Source organism: Scaptodrosophila lebanonensis, unplaced genomic scaffold (genome assembly GCF_003285725.1).
Source record: "Scaptodrosophila lebanonensis strain 11010-0011.00,11010-0021.00 unplaced genomic scaffold, SlebRS2 tig00000145-arrow-arrow-pilon, whole genome shotgun sequence".
NCBI lineage: Eukaryota > Metazoa > Arthropoda > Insecta > Diptera > Drosophilidae > Scaptodrosophila > Scaptodrosophila lebanonensis.
The window spans coordinates 682,177-696,802 of NW_022060590.1; positions in this window are offsets into that span (position 1 = coordinate 682,177).

The following is a 14,626-nucleotide window of genomic DNA, read 5'->3' on the forward strand; positions in this document are numbered from 1 at the left end:
GTCAAATAGCAAAAGAAAACATAAATAAAGCACATGACGCGAACGCACATAGTTATAACCTACGTTGTCGAAGTATTCAACTGAAAGTAGGAGATACAGTTTATGCGAGGAATTTCATTCAAAGCAATGCATTTAAAAGGTTTAATTCAAAGCTAGCACCAGTATTTATCCCGGCTCGAGTTCATAAAAAACGAAGCTCTTATTATTACGAATTGGTGGATGAACAAAATAAACATTTAGGAGTATTCCACCTTAAAGATATTCAAGTCAGGAAATAACAAAAGTCTTCAGATAATGCCTCTTCGAACATGTCTTGTTCCATTATCTGCGCTGTAGTGTCCGTTTACCAACTATTTTTTTTTGAAAATATGCTATAAAAATATATATAAAATAAATTTGGCATATGCATGACACACCCTCGTGTAAGTCGAGCTTTCATTGGAAGCCTGACCTTGTAAGCCCTTGATCTAAGCATCGTACGATAATGCCGTTAAAAGCTTTATGCGTGCAGCTATACATATGCTTGGTTGCAGAACTTTTTAGTTCATTCAGTCGAAGAAATAAAAACCAACAAGACGTCAGTGACGGGGAACGTAACTTATTAGAAAATCTGACAACGACTAAGAATTCCTCAACCACGCGAGTGTTGACCCAGAGAGGGTTATAAGTGAAAGTGTTCATTATTTAAAAAGAAGAAAAAGGCTTATTTTTTTGAGAAGCACTGGCCAAGGCAACTGGCGATGTTTGAGCCGGAAACCATGGATGTAATAGCCATAGTTGTCCGCAACATCTGCCGTTCCGGCAACATTATTATTTAACCACATTCGCCACTTCACGGACAACTGTCCAACCGCTGCAACTCGCACCACGGCACAGTCCCCAAAACACGGGCGAACGGCCAAGAATTGGGAGACGCCTTTTGGTCAGGTGTAACGCCGCCACAGAACACGCCCCGATCGAGACCAGATGCGAAGCTTCCAAACCACTTGGGAAGCGGATCTTCGTAATCTGCACCCAGTTGACCACACCCCTTATTTGGGTATAGTTTGAGCAGACCGAAGGAATTTGGGATAAGTACAGAGTTTTACATACCAGCCAGTGACTGAACCACCCCATATTCTGATACTCTAATGTAGTCTATTGCTAAAAACAAAAAAAGAAAGAGCTTTAAGTAGCCCCAGGCACAGTGAAAAAAAAAAAAAAAAAAGAAAAAAAAAATGAAAATGTTAATAATCCCAAATTTTAATTAGACATACATAAAATTTACTTAAATCAATTTAAAAGTAAATGCTTAACTAATTTAAGTTCTTCTGGCTTGTAAGTGAACCTCATAGGAATTATATATGTATATATTATTGAATTCCAACTTATATTTGATTTTTGTGCGCTAACATACAGCTTAATGCCGCCGTCTACGTCATCATTGGGCCCAACGATAACTACGAATACAGGATACAGGTAAAGCTGCGTGAGTAAATCAAAACAATAAAAAAAAAAAAAAAAGTAAAAGTATAAAATGGTTAAAATACAACAAACCGAATTTAAAACTATATATGTTGGAATTTAAAAAGAAAAGAAAAGACCATTTATAAACAAATTAGAAAATGATTGTAAATTATGTTAAAATCACCTATATATATACATACATATAAACAAATTATGGTTCACAATTGCTACACTCATTAAGAAAAATGAACTTGAAATTAATTTTGTTTAAAAGAATTCCTAATTTGATAATTTAAATGTACTCAGTTAAAATGCTCCGATGTATAATAAGTTGAATATTTGTATTTTGAATGATGACTAAAACCCTGAACTTTTATGAAAATTTTGGTAAATATAAATTAGTAAGATGAATTTCTAAAGTGTAACTAATGGTCTGTCGATTATCTTTGCCGGAACGATGTAAAATAACATAGGTAAATTGTAGCAAGATAAGGGGCAATGCCAACATAAACTCCACATTGCCATGGTAGGGTGGGTAAAGACGAGGGACGACTTCACCTAGTTCCCTCAGATAGGTAGTCTTCCCAGTATGCACCGAATCGGCGTGTCGGCGCTAAGGTTTTCACCAAATTGCTCTTGATGCGCGTTTTACGAATTGCTTCCAATTTAAATTCCCCTCCCGTTAAATATACCAATATATATACAGTGCACTTAATTAAATGTAGTAGTTCCTGTTGTTTAGGCCAGAAAAGAACCCCGACATTTCCGACGAGCTAATACCGAGTATAGCAAGAGTGCACACCCTCTGAGCTTAACAGCACCATTAACACCTCTCTTCAGCTAGTTAACATCACTACTGAAACCTGTACACTACACCCCTTGGGGAAAGGGGGGAGGTGTAACGACGCGTTGCGCAGCAACCAGCTGTGCGTCGTCACGATACCTGAGTAGGCGAGTAGTTTTAAGAAGTAGTTTAAGTATTAGAAGAAATAAGTAGTTTGAAATTGGAGTTGGAGAGGAGTTTTGAGTTAGTTCTGAGAGGGAGAGATAGTCGTACTGAAGCGCACCCACCTTTTTGGGTACATTTTGGAATTAAAACACGTGGAATTTATTCACTTGGCGTACCGCCCTCTTTTATTTGGTGGACACCTTGGCACTTTGGGGTGCCTAATTTATTTCAGCAAACTCTGGCCGGCGAGTATACCCGCGGCAGAGTAACAACGTTACTGCGACAACGTTACGTGCGGCAAATCATTGGAAAAAAGAGAGGTTGCTTTAATTGTGGGTCACCGGATCATATGGGGAAAATAAAGTAAAGATTTGGCGAAGTGTTTTAGTTGCAAGAAGAGCGGGCACATTTCGACAAAATGACCTATGGTAGACGCCGCAATAATCGTTATAAACAGTACGCGTATGAGAAATGTTAAATTTAACCAGCGAGTGGAGTGTTTGGTCGACACTGGAGATCTGACCATAATTTACGTGGCTTGGGAAACAAGGTGACAAATCCACTTGGATATTTTTTCGCGGATGTGGATGTGGAGGTGGCATACACACGTCTTTAGATTTTTTACTTGTTTAAAAAAACATTCGTTCCTATTGAAGTGGAACTTCAGAGTGCCTTAAGTTGGTATTGGGGGCTCAATGGAAGCCTATTAAAATTTTTTTAAAAACCAAATTTTTTTAAGAAGGAAACAATAAATGTTAATTTGATTTATTATTTATCCAGATATGTCTATGGGGTATGATGCAGTACTTGGTAGAAATTTTATCAATGCATGTAACTTGAGCTTTGACTCAAATGAGTTGAAGCTAATAACAGTAGACAGAGAGTATGAGTTTTGGCAGCGTGCGGATGCTGCTGATGTTAGGAAAATCGAGAGAGATTAGTTTAGAAGAAGATTGTTTCGCGTCAGATATGCTGAGAATATACCATTTAGATGAGAACGATAAGCTCTACAACATTGGCGAAAATGTTGGGTACGAAACCAGATGCAAGCTCACGCGACTTTTAGAAAACAATTATGTTAATGCAGCAAGACCAAGTGTACCAAAAATCCGATGCGAGATGAACATATTAGAGAACGACGCAGGACGTTTGTAGTGACCAAGGATACCGGATGACAATCCTTGGGAGCATGTAGTCAACGTGGTAGTCGGCGTGATAAAGATTAGCGGTTCCTGACCCAAAGTAACAGGCCGTTCCTTGATAATTTGCACATTGATTTTATTTTTACAAATCATGGCTTATATAGCCATGCTTAAAACTAGCTTATAAATATTTATATTTACTATTTGTATTTGTTGGTGGTTTCACAATAATGAAGCCCAAAAATATATTATTAGGTTAAGTATGCTGGTGTCAGCCCAATTTGGTTCGTAGACTATGACCTGATTGTTGGTCTTATGCTGAGGTAGCAGAATAATATGTGTCTTATTCTTGATTATTATTGCTTATGCTGAGCAGAATAATATGTGGTTATTCTTGCTTATTATATATATATATATATATATATATATATATATATATATATATATATATATATATATATATATATATATATATATATATATATATATATATATATATATATATATATATATATGAGTATATGACATATATGACACGACGCAAACAGACATTCTCCCCCCCTAAATTGCGACCTTTCGCAATTTATGAACTTATTAAGCATGGTGCGTGAATATGGCTTGTCAATCGCATTTCTTGTGCTTATTATACAATTTCATGTGCCCTGGACGGTCAATTCATGTACCTACAGGTGCACTGAATTGCCGGCACTGTTTATATCGCGCAACATTCTCTCACCCCCCCCCCCCCCACTACCCCAATTCCGGATTCTTTCGCAATCACTTTTGGCTATGCATGAGGCATATATAGACATTGTCTGTCAATTGCATTTGATTCTAATAACTAGCCAACAGCATTACGTTGATCCATCTTATGGGTGATAAACTGATTGGTGCGGTCAGTCTGACTCTCATGTTGTCATCGTTTGCAGGTTCATTATTGGTCGATTTCGGTCTTGATTTGTCGGTTTTGATGACCGGTCGACGGCTTCTGGTGGAGCGATCCACGTTTATAGGATGCGTGGCTCATAGATTCATTTAGGGATGGTCGGTGTAGATGTCCGTTTAGGCTTCTTGGAGCATTTCCCTGAATGTTCTGCTACTGTGACAGCCTGCTCTGATTGACCCTTTGTAACAGCGCCAACGCAGACTGTCTTGGATGTTTCCCGAACGTTTACTGGTCCCGACAGAATCCATCTGAGTACAGTACTTTGTAATATGGGTTGGCCAATTCCTAGTGGTATCTGATGAGGCTGCATCAGACGGTGGTAAAATTCGGCTCCAATCAACAAGTCAATTTCGGTTGACCGGTAGAACTCAGGATCAGCTAACTCTATTCCCATCGGAATTTGTACTTCATCTCTGGTGATCGTCGTTGACGGTTGGTCGGGCACAATTGTGTTTAGAACCAGAGCCTTTACTTACATGGCAGGTCTGTTTTTGTTCCTTTTACCTCCAGTGCTCGAAAGCGACGGTTGAGGAAATCCAGAAACGCGTTGACCGATTGGAACTCAGTTGAGTCTTGCGTTTCCTGTTCTAGTAGCGCCAGGTTGAACTTATCCATCTTCTTACGCAGGACATACAGGAGCATGCTGTCCTGAAGTTTGACGGGATCTAGGCCTACTTGTGCAGTGACCGTATGGCCTTTGTGTCGTTTGCCCCCACGGGCTGCTCCATAAATCTCTCCAAGACAGCTGTTGTGAATGGGTTTTGATAGGGTTGCACTAATGTCTCCCAGGCCACTGAATAGTTTGAAGCTGTTCCGCATATATGGTTGATGAGTTCAGCTGCATCTCCAGATACGCAGGATTTTAGATACCACATCTTCTGGTAAAGTGGTCCCATGGATCATCTCTTGAAACAGATCACTGAATGCGGGCCAGTTCACGTATCGTCCGTCGAACGGTGGTATTGTGGTGGAATTTGTGGCAGCGTGCTAAGGAAGCGTACAGATAAGTTAGGACTGGCAGTTTGTATGTACGTATAGCCATATTTAGTATTTATTGTACTATACTTGCTATTTGGGAAATGAACTCTTTAGAAACTTTAGAGAGTGTCGGAAGAGAAATATCATAGAGTAAATACACAAAGACGGCTAAACCTACTTGTTTTTCATATACTGGTGTCGGTCCCACTTTTTATACCCTGTACCCAAAGGGTAAAAGGGTATACTAGTTTTGTGCGAATGTATGTAACAGGCAGAATGAGGCGTGGCAGACCCCACAAAGTATATATATTCTTGATCAGGATGAGAAGACGAGTCGATATAGCCATGTCCGTCTGTCCGGCCGTCCGTCCGTCCGTCTGTATGAACGCAAGGATCTCAGAAAGTATAAGAGCTAGAATAACCAAACTTGGTATACAGATTCTCCTGAGCCCGAGAAAGGACGAGTTTGTTCATTTTTTCCGATGCGCCCCCCCACTCTCCCCCTATTCAAGATTTTCTGGACCTCCCGTAATTCTTGGAATTTTAAACTAAAATTGTAATGTAGACACATCCAGTTAGTAATTATATATCCGTATACCGAGTTTCATTATGATGGGTTGGTCAGAAAGAAAGTTATAGCCATATAACCATGCCCAATGCACACATACATACATATGTACAAGTACACAAACACGCATAGACACGATTCTGATGTAAATGTAAATGTATGTATGCATGTATGTAATATTTTATATTTAATTTAGTTAATTAACTAAATTAATATATTTTTTTGTGGGGTGGTACAGGGTATTTAAGAGTTGAGCCTGCTCGACTTGAGCATTCCTTTCTTGTTATGATTAAAGGTATCGTGAGCAAAACCGTTTATGTGTAAATATGCAAGAGCCCACTGCTACGACATACCGCATCAAAGTCAATTCTAACGATACCTACGATGTGGTCAAGGAGTCGCTAGCCGGCGATGATCATCGGCGCACATCCACTTGGGCAGAGTTCATGAAGTCCTTGTTTAACATTGACAACGACGACGCAACATCCGGACGAATGCATAGGAGGGTGGCTGAGTTGTGGGATTGGTCTGGGAACTATGCACAGCTAGTCCGCCACATCCCTGAAAAGACGTTAAGAGAAGTATCGTTAGATTCAAAGTTAAAAGCGAAGTGAGCTGAGAGGAGTGGAAAAGAAGAGCTAAAGACGAAAAGACGGGATAAAGGGGATACAGACGATTACAACGTTATTTTAAGGCGACGACTTATTTCAAAGTTTCATTTAAGCTCATTATCAAATAATTTTATACATATTATATACCAAAGAAATTTGATTACAAACTTTACAGAGTGTCGCAAGAGAAATAGCATATTTAGAAGTATACGTTTGTTCTTCTCGTCAATATACGGTTTTTTAGTGGGGTTCGGTCACGAAAATGTTTATTTATTTATTTATAGTCAACAAAGAACTGCTAACTTTGCAAAACAAGAACAACATACAAATAAATATTTATTTATTTCAACTTGACTTAAACTAAATAAAACTAAAGCAATAAAAAAGCGTATAAAAAGGACAAAAATATCTAATAACAAATCCGACATGGGGGAATTTTTATTTGCCAAACTGCCAGTTATGCCCCGATTCACAGCAGAGAGTAGTCAGATAGGTTATTAGACCTATGAAAAAAGAAGTGGAGATGAAAAAATATAGCAAAAAAAGATAGAAGAAAACAAATTAAAATTAAAATACTGAAATACTAAAAGATAAAATATAATTAAAAATTAAAGGTGAAGAATCACTGACCCGTTGGCGGAAAATTTATTAGCCAGTCCGGCAAGTCCTACTCACAGCAGTAGTGATCAGTGATTCTGCCTGAGGTAGCTGAAAATAGAAGATTTTAGTGAGGGGAGAGAAAGCTCACTTGAGATTAAAAAGTGAAAAGTATTATATTAGCGCATAATACTCGAAAAGGATTGTGCATGGCGTAATCACTAGTGAATCTGTTAAGTAGAAGAGGCAGAAAGTTCCTTGTTCTCCTGGAAGCTGAAGAAGCCAGGTTAATAAGGAGAAGTCTACTGGAGTAACCATCCTACTCGCAGATTAGGATCCCAGCTTATACCACGAAAAGCAAAAAGAAGAAATTGTTTCTGAACCGACTCAATGCGATCCTGATACAATTTATACTGAGGACACCAAACACATGAGCAGTATTCTAGCACTGGCCGTACTAGAGAACTGTACAGTAACTTGGTGGTGTAGGGGTCGTTAAATTCTCTGGACCAATGTTTAATAAAACCAAGAACACCCTTAGCTTTGTTATCGAAAGTGGACATGTGAAGATTGAAATTCAATTTGGGGTCAAAAAGAACTCCAAGATTTTCAACTGTAAATATACATTGCAATGGTATATTGTCAATCACATAAGTACCTAGATATGGTCTGACCGGTGAAAAGTCATAAACTTGCATTAAGATTAGCTTCACATCATCGGCATACATTAGTATGCGGGAATGCAGCAGGATAGACGGAAGGTCATTAATAAATAGAGTGAATATTGGGGGGCCAACCTTGAGGTACACCAGAAGTTACGAGAACAGGTTTATAAATATTTGACCTGAGTAGTACCTTCTGTGTTCCATTTTTTAAGTACGAGGAAATCCAATTCAAGAGGAGGTCGTGATTCACAGAATATAAAATAATAAGAAAAAGAAGGAAAGAAAAAATGTTTATAAATATACAAAAGAATTCAAAATATTTAATATTATAACTTTAAATAAAATTCAGCAAGTGAAACAAGTAGTAGAGTAAGATAGGATTTGAGACTGTCGGTATCAAGTTGCAAGTATATTATTGATGAAATAGTCTTAATGGAGTGTTCGAAGGATATGTTGTGTGAAAAATAATTGTAATTAGGACACAACACATGAAAGGGTTCATGTGAAGGACATTTAGATTTACAAATAGGCAATCGAAGGGTGCGAAATGCACGAGTAAATCTTAAGGGAACTTCCAAGTCTACGAGGCTAAGAAGGAAAGGGGAGTCAATATCACCAGAAAGAAGTTTGTGAAGGTGTGACTCCTGAACAAATTCTACGGTGCTGTAAGTTTTAACCTAGATATATAAGAAGGCAAACAGCTGCGCGGGTCTCAATTTAGACTTCAAAGAGCAAACAGTAAGAATTGTTTTTGGACAGAATCAATCAACATTTTTTGTTCATTGTATTGTGGGCTCCATACACCAGAGCAATATTCTAAGATAGGGCAATATGTACGATGATTTCGTAGTGTAAGATCGTCAAACTCTTTCGACCAACGTCTTATAAAAGCTAGAAGTCCTCTTGCTTTCGCAATATAACTGAAATGTGGCTGGTAAATCATAATTTATTATCAAAAAGTACAGTTAATTACATTAACTGTGGTTATTTGATTTGAAGTAGAATTCCTAAGAGTATAGGAAACGAAATAGGCAGCAGAACGGTGGAAGGTCATAGAGTTGCATTGCGAAAGCTTAGGCGACAGAAGCTTATTAGAAAACTATAAATGCAATTCATTTAGGTCAGCTTGAAGATTTAGATGTGATGATAGGCTAAAGTACGGCATGAAATTTTTTACGTCGTCGGCATACATTAGAATATTTTAATAGGATACTACCTGCGGCAGGTCATTTATAAAAAGGTCAACCAAAAACCATGACTACCTTGGGGCACACCAGAGGTGACGTTAACGACTTTGGACAGTGCATTTTGATATAATACGCGTTGAGTTCTGTTGCATAAATATGAAGACATCCAGTTTGTGTTCGATGCCGGAATTTTTCTGGAATTTTGTACTCAAATTTGGCACTCCACTTAGTGATTATGTGTCCGTATGCCAAGTTTCATCATGATAGACCGATTTAGCAGAAAGTTATAACCATAAATATATTTGCTGCCCAAGCACTGCAGCTGTTGTTGATGCTGATGCTGTGGTTGACTGCAAACATTTATTTTATTTTTTATTCAGAATATCAGCAATAATTCTGTCGAATATATAATATAACTTAATATATCAATTTAAACTAAACTTAAAAGATAAGAAAGCCTAACACAAAGCTGTACAATAACATCTATTAATGCCTCCGACACGTTGGGGGAATTTTATTTGCCAGTTGGCCAGCTATGCCCCGATTCACAGCCATATGTGGTCTCTACATTATAGACCTAAAAAACTACACAAAAAGTATATAGGAGGAAAATTTATTCTATTTAAGAACTAATTAGAAAAAGTACGAAGTAGAACGAGAAAGAGAAAAAGAGAAAAAAAGAAGGAAAGAGAGATATAGAAACCGGGAAAGATAAAGGTGGAAGAGAGACGAAAAGAAAAAGAGGGAAATCTCCAACCCAGTGGGGGAAATTTTAAATGGCAGTCCGGCAAACTATGCCCCAACTCACAGCAGTAAGTGGTCAGAAGATAAGAAGATAATTATAAAGAATAGATTTGATAGAGAGAGCCCTGTCGAAAGTAAATGTGAAAGATCATTATAATGTCTGCACATGACCCGAAAACGATTGTGCAAAGCGTAATCAGTTGTGCATCTTGCCAATATGAACGGCAAATAATTCCTTGTTGGTCTACAAGGAACTGAAAAATTAAGGCGACCTAAGAGGGCAAAGGAGTCAACCTCACCGATAACCAACTTGTGGAGAAAAACTACTCCAAGAACCGTCCTACGATTTACTAAGGAAGGAAGGTTTATAAGCATCAGTCTACTAGAGTACGATGGCAAGCAGAGATTGGGATCCCAGCTTAAACCACGTAGAGCAAAAAGAAGGAATTGCTTCTGAACAGACTCAATACTTTCCTGATGCGTTCTATACTGCGGAGACCAAACTCATGAGCAGTATTCAAGCACAGGGCGTACTAGAGCAGTGTAAAGAAGCTTAGTGGTATAAGGGTCATTAAATTCCTTGGACCAACGTTTAATGAGTCCAAGTAATCCCTTGGCCTTATTGACAATACTAGATATGTGAAGGTTAAAGTTCAATTTGGAATCAAAAAGAACCCCAAGGTCTTCAACAGTCGATATACGTTTCAATGGTACATTGTCAATCGTATACGTCCCTAAATGAGGCAAGGTTCAGTGAAATGTCATGAACTTACATTTTGAGCAATTGAGGTGGAAGTGGTTAGCTAAGCACCAAGATTGCATGCAGTTCAGATCATCCTGCAGGCGATGAAAATGAGAAGGGTCTTTGTAAGTGAGAATAAGTTTCACATCATCAGCATACATAAGAATATGAGAGTGTGACAAGGTAGCGGGGAGGTCATTAAAAAATAATGTAAAAAGTAAGGGGCCAAGATGGCTACCTTGAGGCATACCTGATGATGCAAACACAGGTTTAGAAATGTGCGACCTAAGCTAGATCCGTTGGGATCTGTCTTTTAGATAGGATGAAATCCAACACAAAAAAGCGGAGGGAAATCCTATACGACTTAGCTCAAAGAACAGAAGATCATGGTTCACAGAGTCAAATGCTTTACTGAAGTCAGTGTAAACGACATCAGTCTGCATTTTAAGAGTAAATGCTTCATTTACCAAGGAAGTAAATTCCAGCAAATTGGTCGTAGTAGACCGTCTCTTTATGAAACCATGTTGAGCCGGAGATATGACAGATTTGCAGAGGTGCTGCAAATAATTTCGGTATGGCAGACAACTTTGCAATTCCTCCGTAGTTTGAAATATCAGACTTACCACCCTTTTTATGAAGAGGAATAATAAAAGATTCTCTCCAAATAGTTGGAAATATTGAGGAACCAAGTGACAGATTAAAAAGTTTAAGTAATGGTTGTAAAAGGGAACTAGAACACTCCTTGAGAACACAACTAGGAATGTTGTCTGCTCCAGGAGAGTATGAAGATTTTAAGGATTTGATAGCAGAGAGTAGAAATTATGGGAGCGTAAATAGTGTGGGAAGATGATATGCTATAAGGATAAGAGGTATTACTAATAGAGACAGAGAAATAAGTTCACTGGAAGAAGTTGGCAAACAAGTCAGCAGCTTCAGAATCGTTGCTGGCTTTTTTTGTCACCAAGGAAAAATGATGAAGGTAGAGAAGCAGTTTTACGTTTAGAATTAACGAACTTATAGAATTGTTTAGGATCCTGTGCAAATTGCATCTTGCATCGGGCAAGGTAATTATTATAATATCGTGAATTAAGAAGAACAAAATTTGATTTCGCTATAGAGTATTTATAGAAGTCAAGAGATAGGCCCGACTGCTTATACTTTTTAAAGCATCTAGATCTAACATTTTTAAAGTTTGAAAGTCTTGGTGTAAACCAAGGAGGTTTTGATGACCAGACGATATGACACTATTTGGCATACAGACATCAAAAAGAGAAAAACTTGACGGATATGTTGATATCAACCGCACTATACAAAAATGACCAATTAGTTGCTAAAATAAATTCGTTAAGCAAAGGCAAATTTCCTTTACGAAAGAATTAAGAATTAGAATTAAGTGTAGGAATAAAGGTGTGATTTGAAAATGATAGGGAGATTTCTAAAGTAGGGTGGTAAGTATCTTCAGGCACTGACAGGGGTAGAGACCTAGAGACTACAGCGCTACTAGGGTCAGTGACATAGACGAGATCAAGCATTTTGCTCAGGTGATTAGGTATAGAATTAATTTGAAACAAAGAAAGCTCCAACAGGGCCGTCAGCCAATGGGTATCACAAGGAGATCAACATGTAATCACCAAGCCAGGTGGTACGCGCCGTAATTGTGATACACCAGTGGAAGTGCGACAATACTCTCCTCGCGAGCGCGGCTGGAAGCAGGCCCTTGGCACGGTCATCTCTCTGCCTCGTGGTGCTGACTAATGGAAGTCGGGCAAGAGCTGAAAGCTCTATAAACTTTCCCCAATCCAAGGCGGAACAGCGTAGGCTGATAGATGCGTGGCTGAGGGGGTGCTCAGCGGCTACTATGCGAACTCTGAATACCTGCCGACCTCCAGTTTTAAGTCAGGCTTCCCGTGGTACCCGGGCTATGCCACGGGTGACCCACCCCTTCCCGTCTACTCGTGGGACCTTCAAAGAAAACAAAAACAAACAAAAACACTGAGACCGGAACTCGTCATAAACCGGACGGGATTTCTAATCCCTCAAACCAAACGGTCACAGACTTGACTGTCACCAGGATTTGAATTCCCAGGATTGACAACCCGACAATCGGTTGTCTCAGAATCTGGAGAGCATCAGACACCCTCCACCTCGAATGCGAAGCAGCTAAGCCAGCAGTCGAAGGGGAGATTGCTGGTAACTCTGCAGAGCCAGGCACTTCGGCGATGCTACCACCGAAAACACAAACGTCGTTTCTAGACAAGAGACGCGCAGCAGACATACTGCAAAAGAACCATTCTGCCCCCTAGTCGTCACCAGATGGTCGGATGATGGTAGAATGGGCAAAGAAAATCTTACCGGATTTCAAGGCAACTCCGGTAAGAAGATACAAAAATACCCCGAAAAGGCAGGGGTCGGCAGAAGACACGCCGCCACAACCAGCGAAGCGAACACGGCCTCCGCAGACTCTGCATCGAACCTTCGCTGGGAAACTGCATAGCCGACGAACTGGCAAGAGAAGGTACCACCGTTCCCCTCCTTTCAGACAAGGAGAGCATCGGTATATGGCCAGCTGTAAACTGTCCATTCGGAACCACTTCGATTTCATGGCAAATCAAATGTGGACCAATGACACAAGCAACTACAAAATCTCACGTCAAACGTGGCCCATCCGCGATAGGAAACGGACTTTAGAACTCTGTAGGCTGAGCAGAAGCCAATGCTCTGCCGTAATCAGAGCCATCACGGGGCACTGGCTGATGGGCTCCCATGTCGCCAGACTAGGTCTTAAATACAACGACTTCTGTAGAAGTTGCAGAGACGAAGAAGAGGAGGAAACAGTTTCCCACCTCTTCTGCGAGTAAGTGATGTAAAGAGCAAAAGGAAAAGTTACTTTAACAGCAACAAATTCAACATCATTTGGCACATCACCATCAATGATTTCCGACCGAAGGTTGGATTTGACTGCAATCAGTACCCCTCCGCCTCGACGACAGGCAGTGACGAAACTCGTTTTTTCTGCCTCAACTCATGAACAATCATATGTGGCCAAAATTTTGGATCACATATAATTGTAAAAGCCCCAGGCGGAACACTTATTTTAAACGAGGCTATTTCACTGGGCTCAGAAAAACTTAACTTCGAAATAGATACACTAACCGTCGATTTACTGGCAATATAGGCTGCTATAGATTCACAAGTGGTATCGGAAGATAATCTTGATACAAAAACTTGTCTTGTGGGAGCTATAACAGTAAGAGCCGGGGGCTGAGCCAGAGCAACAACTGACGCACTTTCTGCAGCTCGTGATGAGACTGCGGGGGAAATTGCACAAAATTTTATAGAGGAAGCTTTCTTAGGAGCTTTCGAGGCCACTACTGTCTTGCTTACTGCAGGAGGTTCTATCAACGGGGCTAAGGTGACCTGAGCAGGAGAAGGCACAGGGGAAATTTCAAACAAATTTCCAGGGGAAGCAGACAACGAGATTGCTGGCGATAGACCAAGATCTACTGGAGAACTTGGGCGTAATGAGGTTGACGGCGCCGAGCAAGGCGGTACCTCAAGAAATTGAGGCTCTAAACTACGTTTGGGCGGAGACACAAACTTATATTGACTTAGCAACTGTTCTCCAGAAAATTTATTTCGCACGTCAATGCATAAAGGGCATGATCACCTCAAACCACCACAGCCTTTTTTAGGTGAGTAAACTTTGCCGAGGTCACGACCACTTAATCCTGCACATTTAATATGCATAAAATTCTCGCGCAACCAACAGTTAACAAATCGAAGCTGATCCGAATCAATTGCATTTTTAAAAACATTGTGGGCAGAATAAATATAAGGATGAATGACCTAAATAACGTAGTTAGCGCAAAGCTTAAGAAGAATGCTGTAAGCAAAAACTGAACAAAAAACTGAACGGCACTAAGATGAGCTTTTAGGTACTGCGACAAACAGCAAACAACAACAAGAAGGCTGAGTGAGAGCCAAGTGCACAATGAGAGGGCTACCGCGAACACTCACACAAACCTTTTGCACGCAAAGGGAGCTGCTTAAA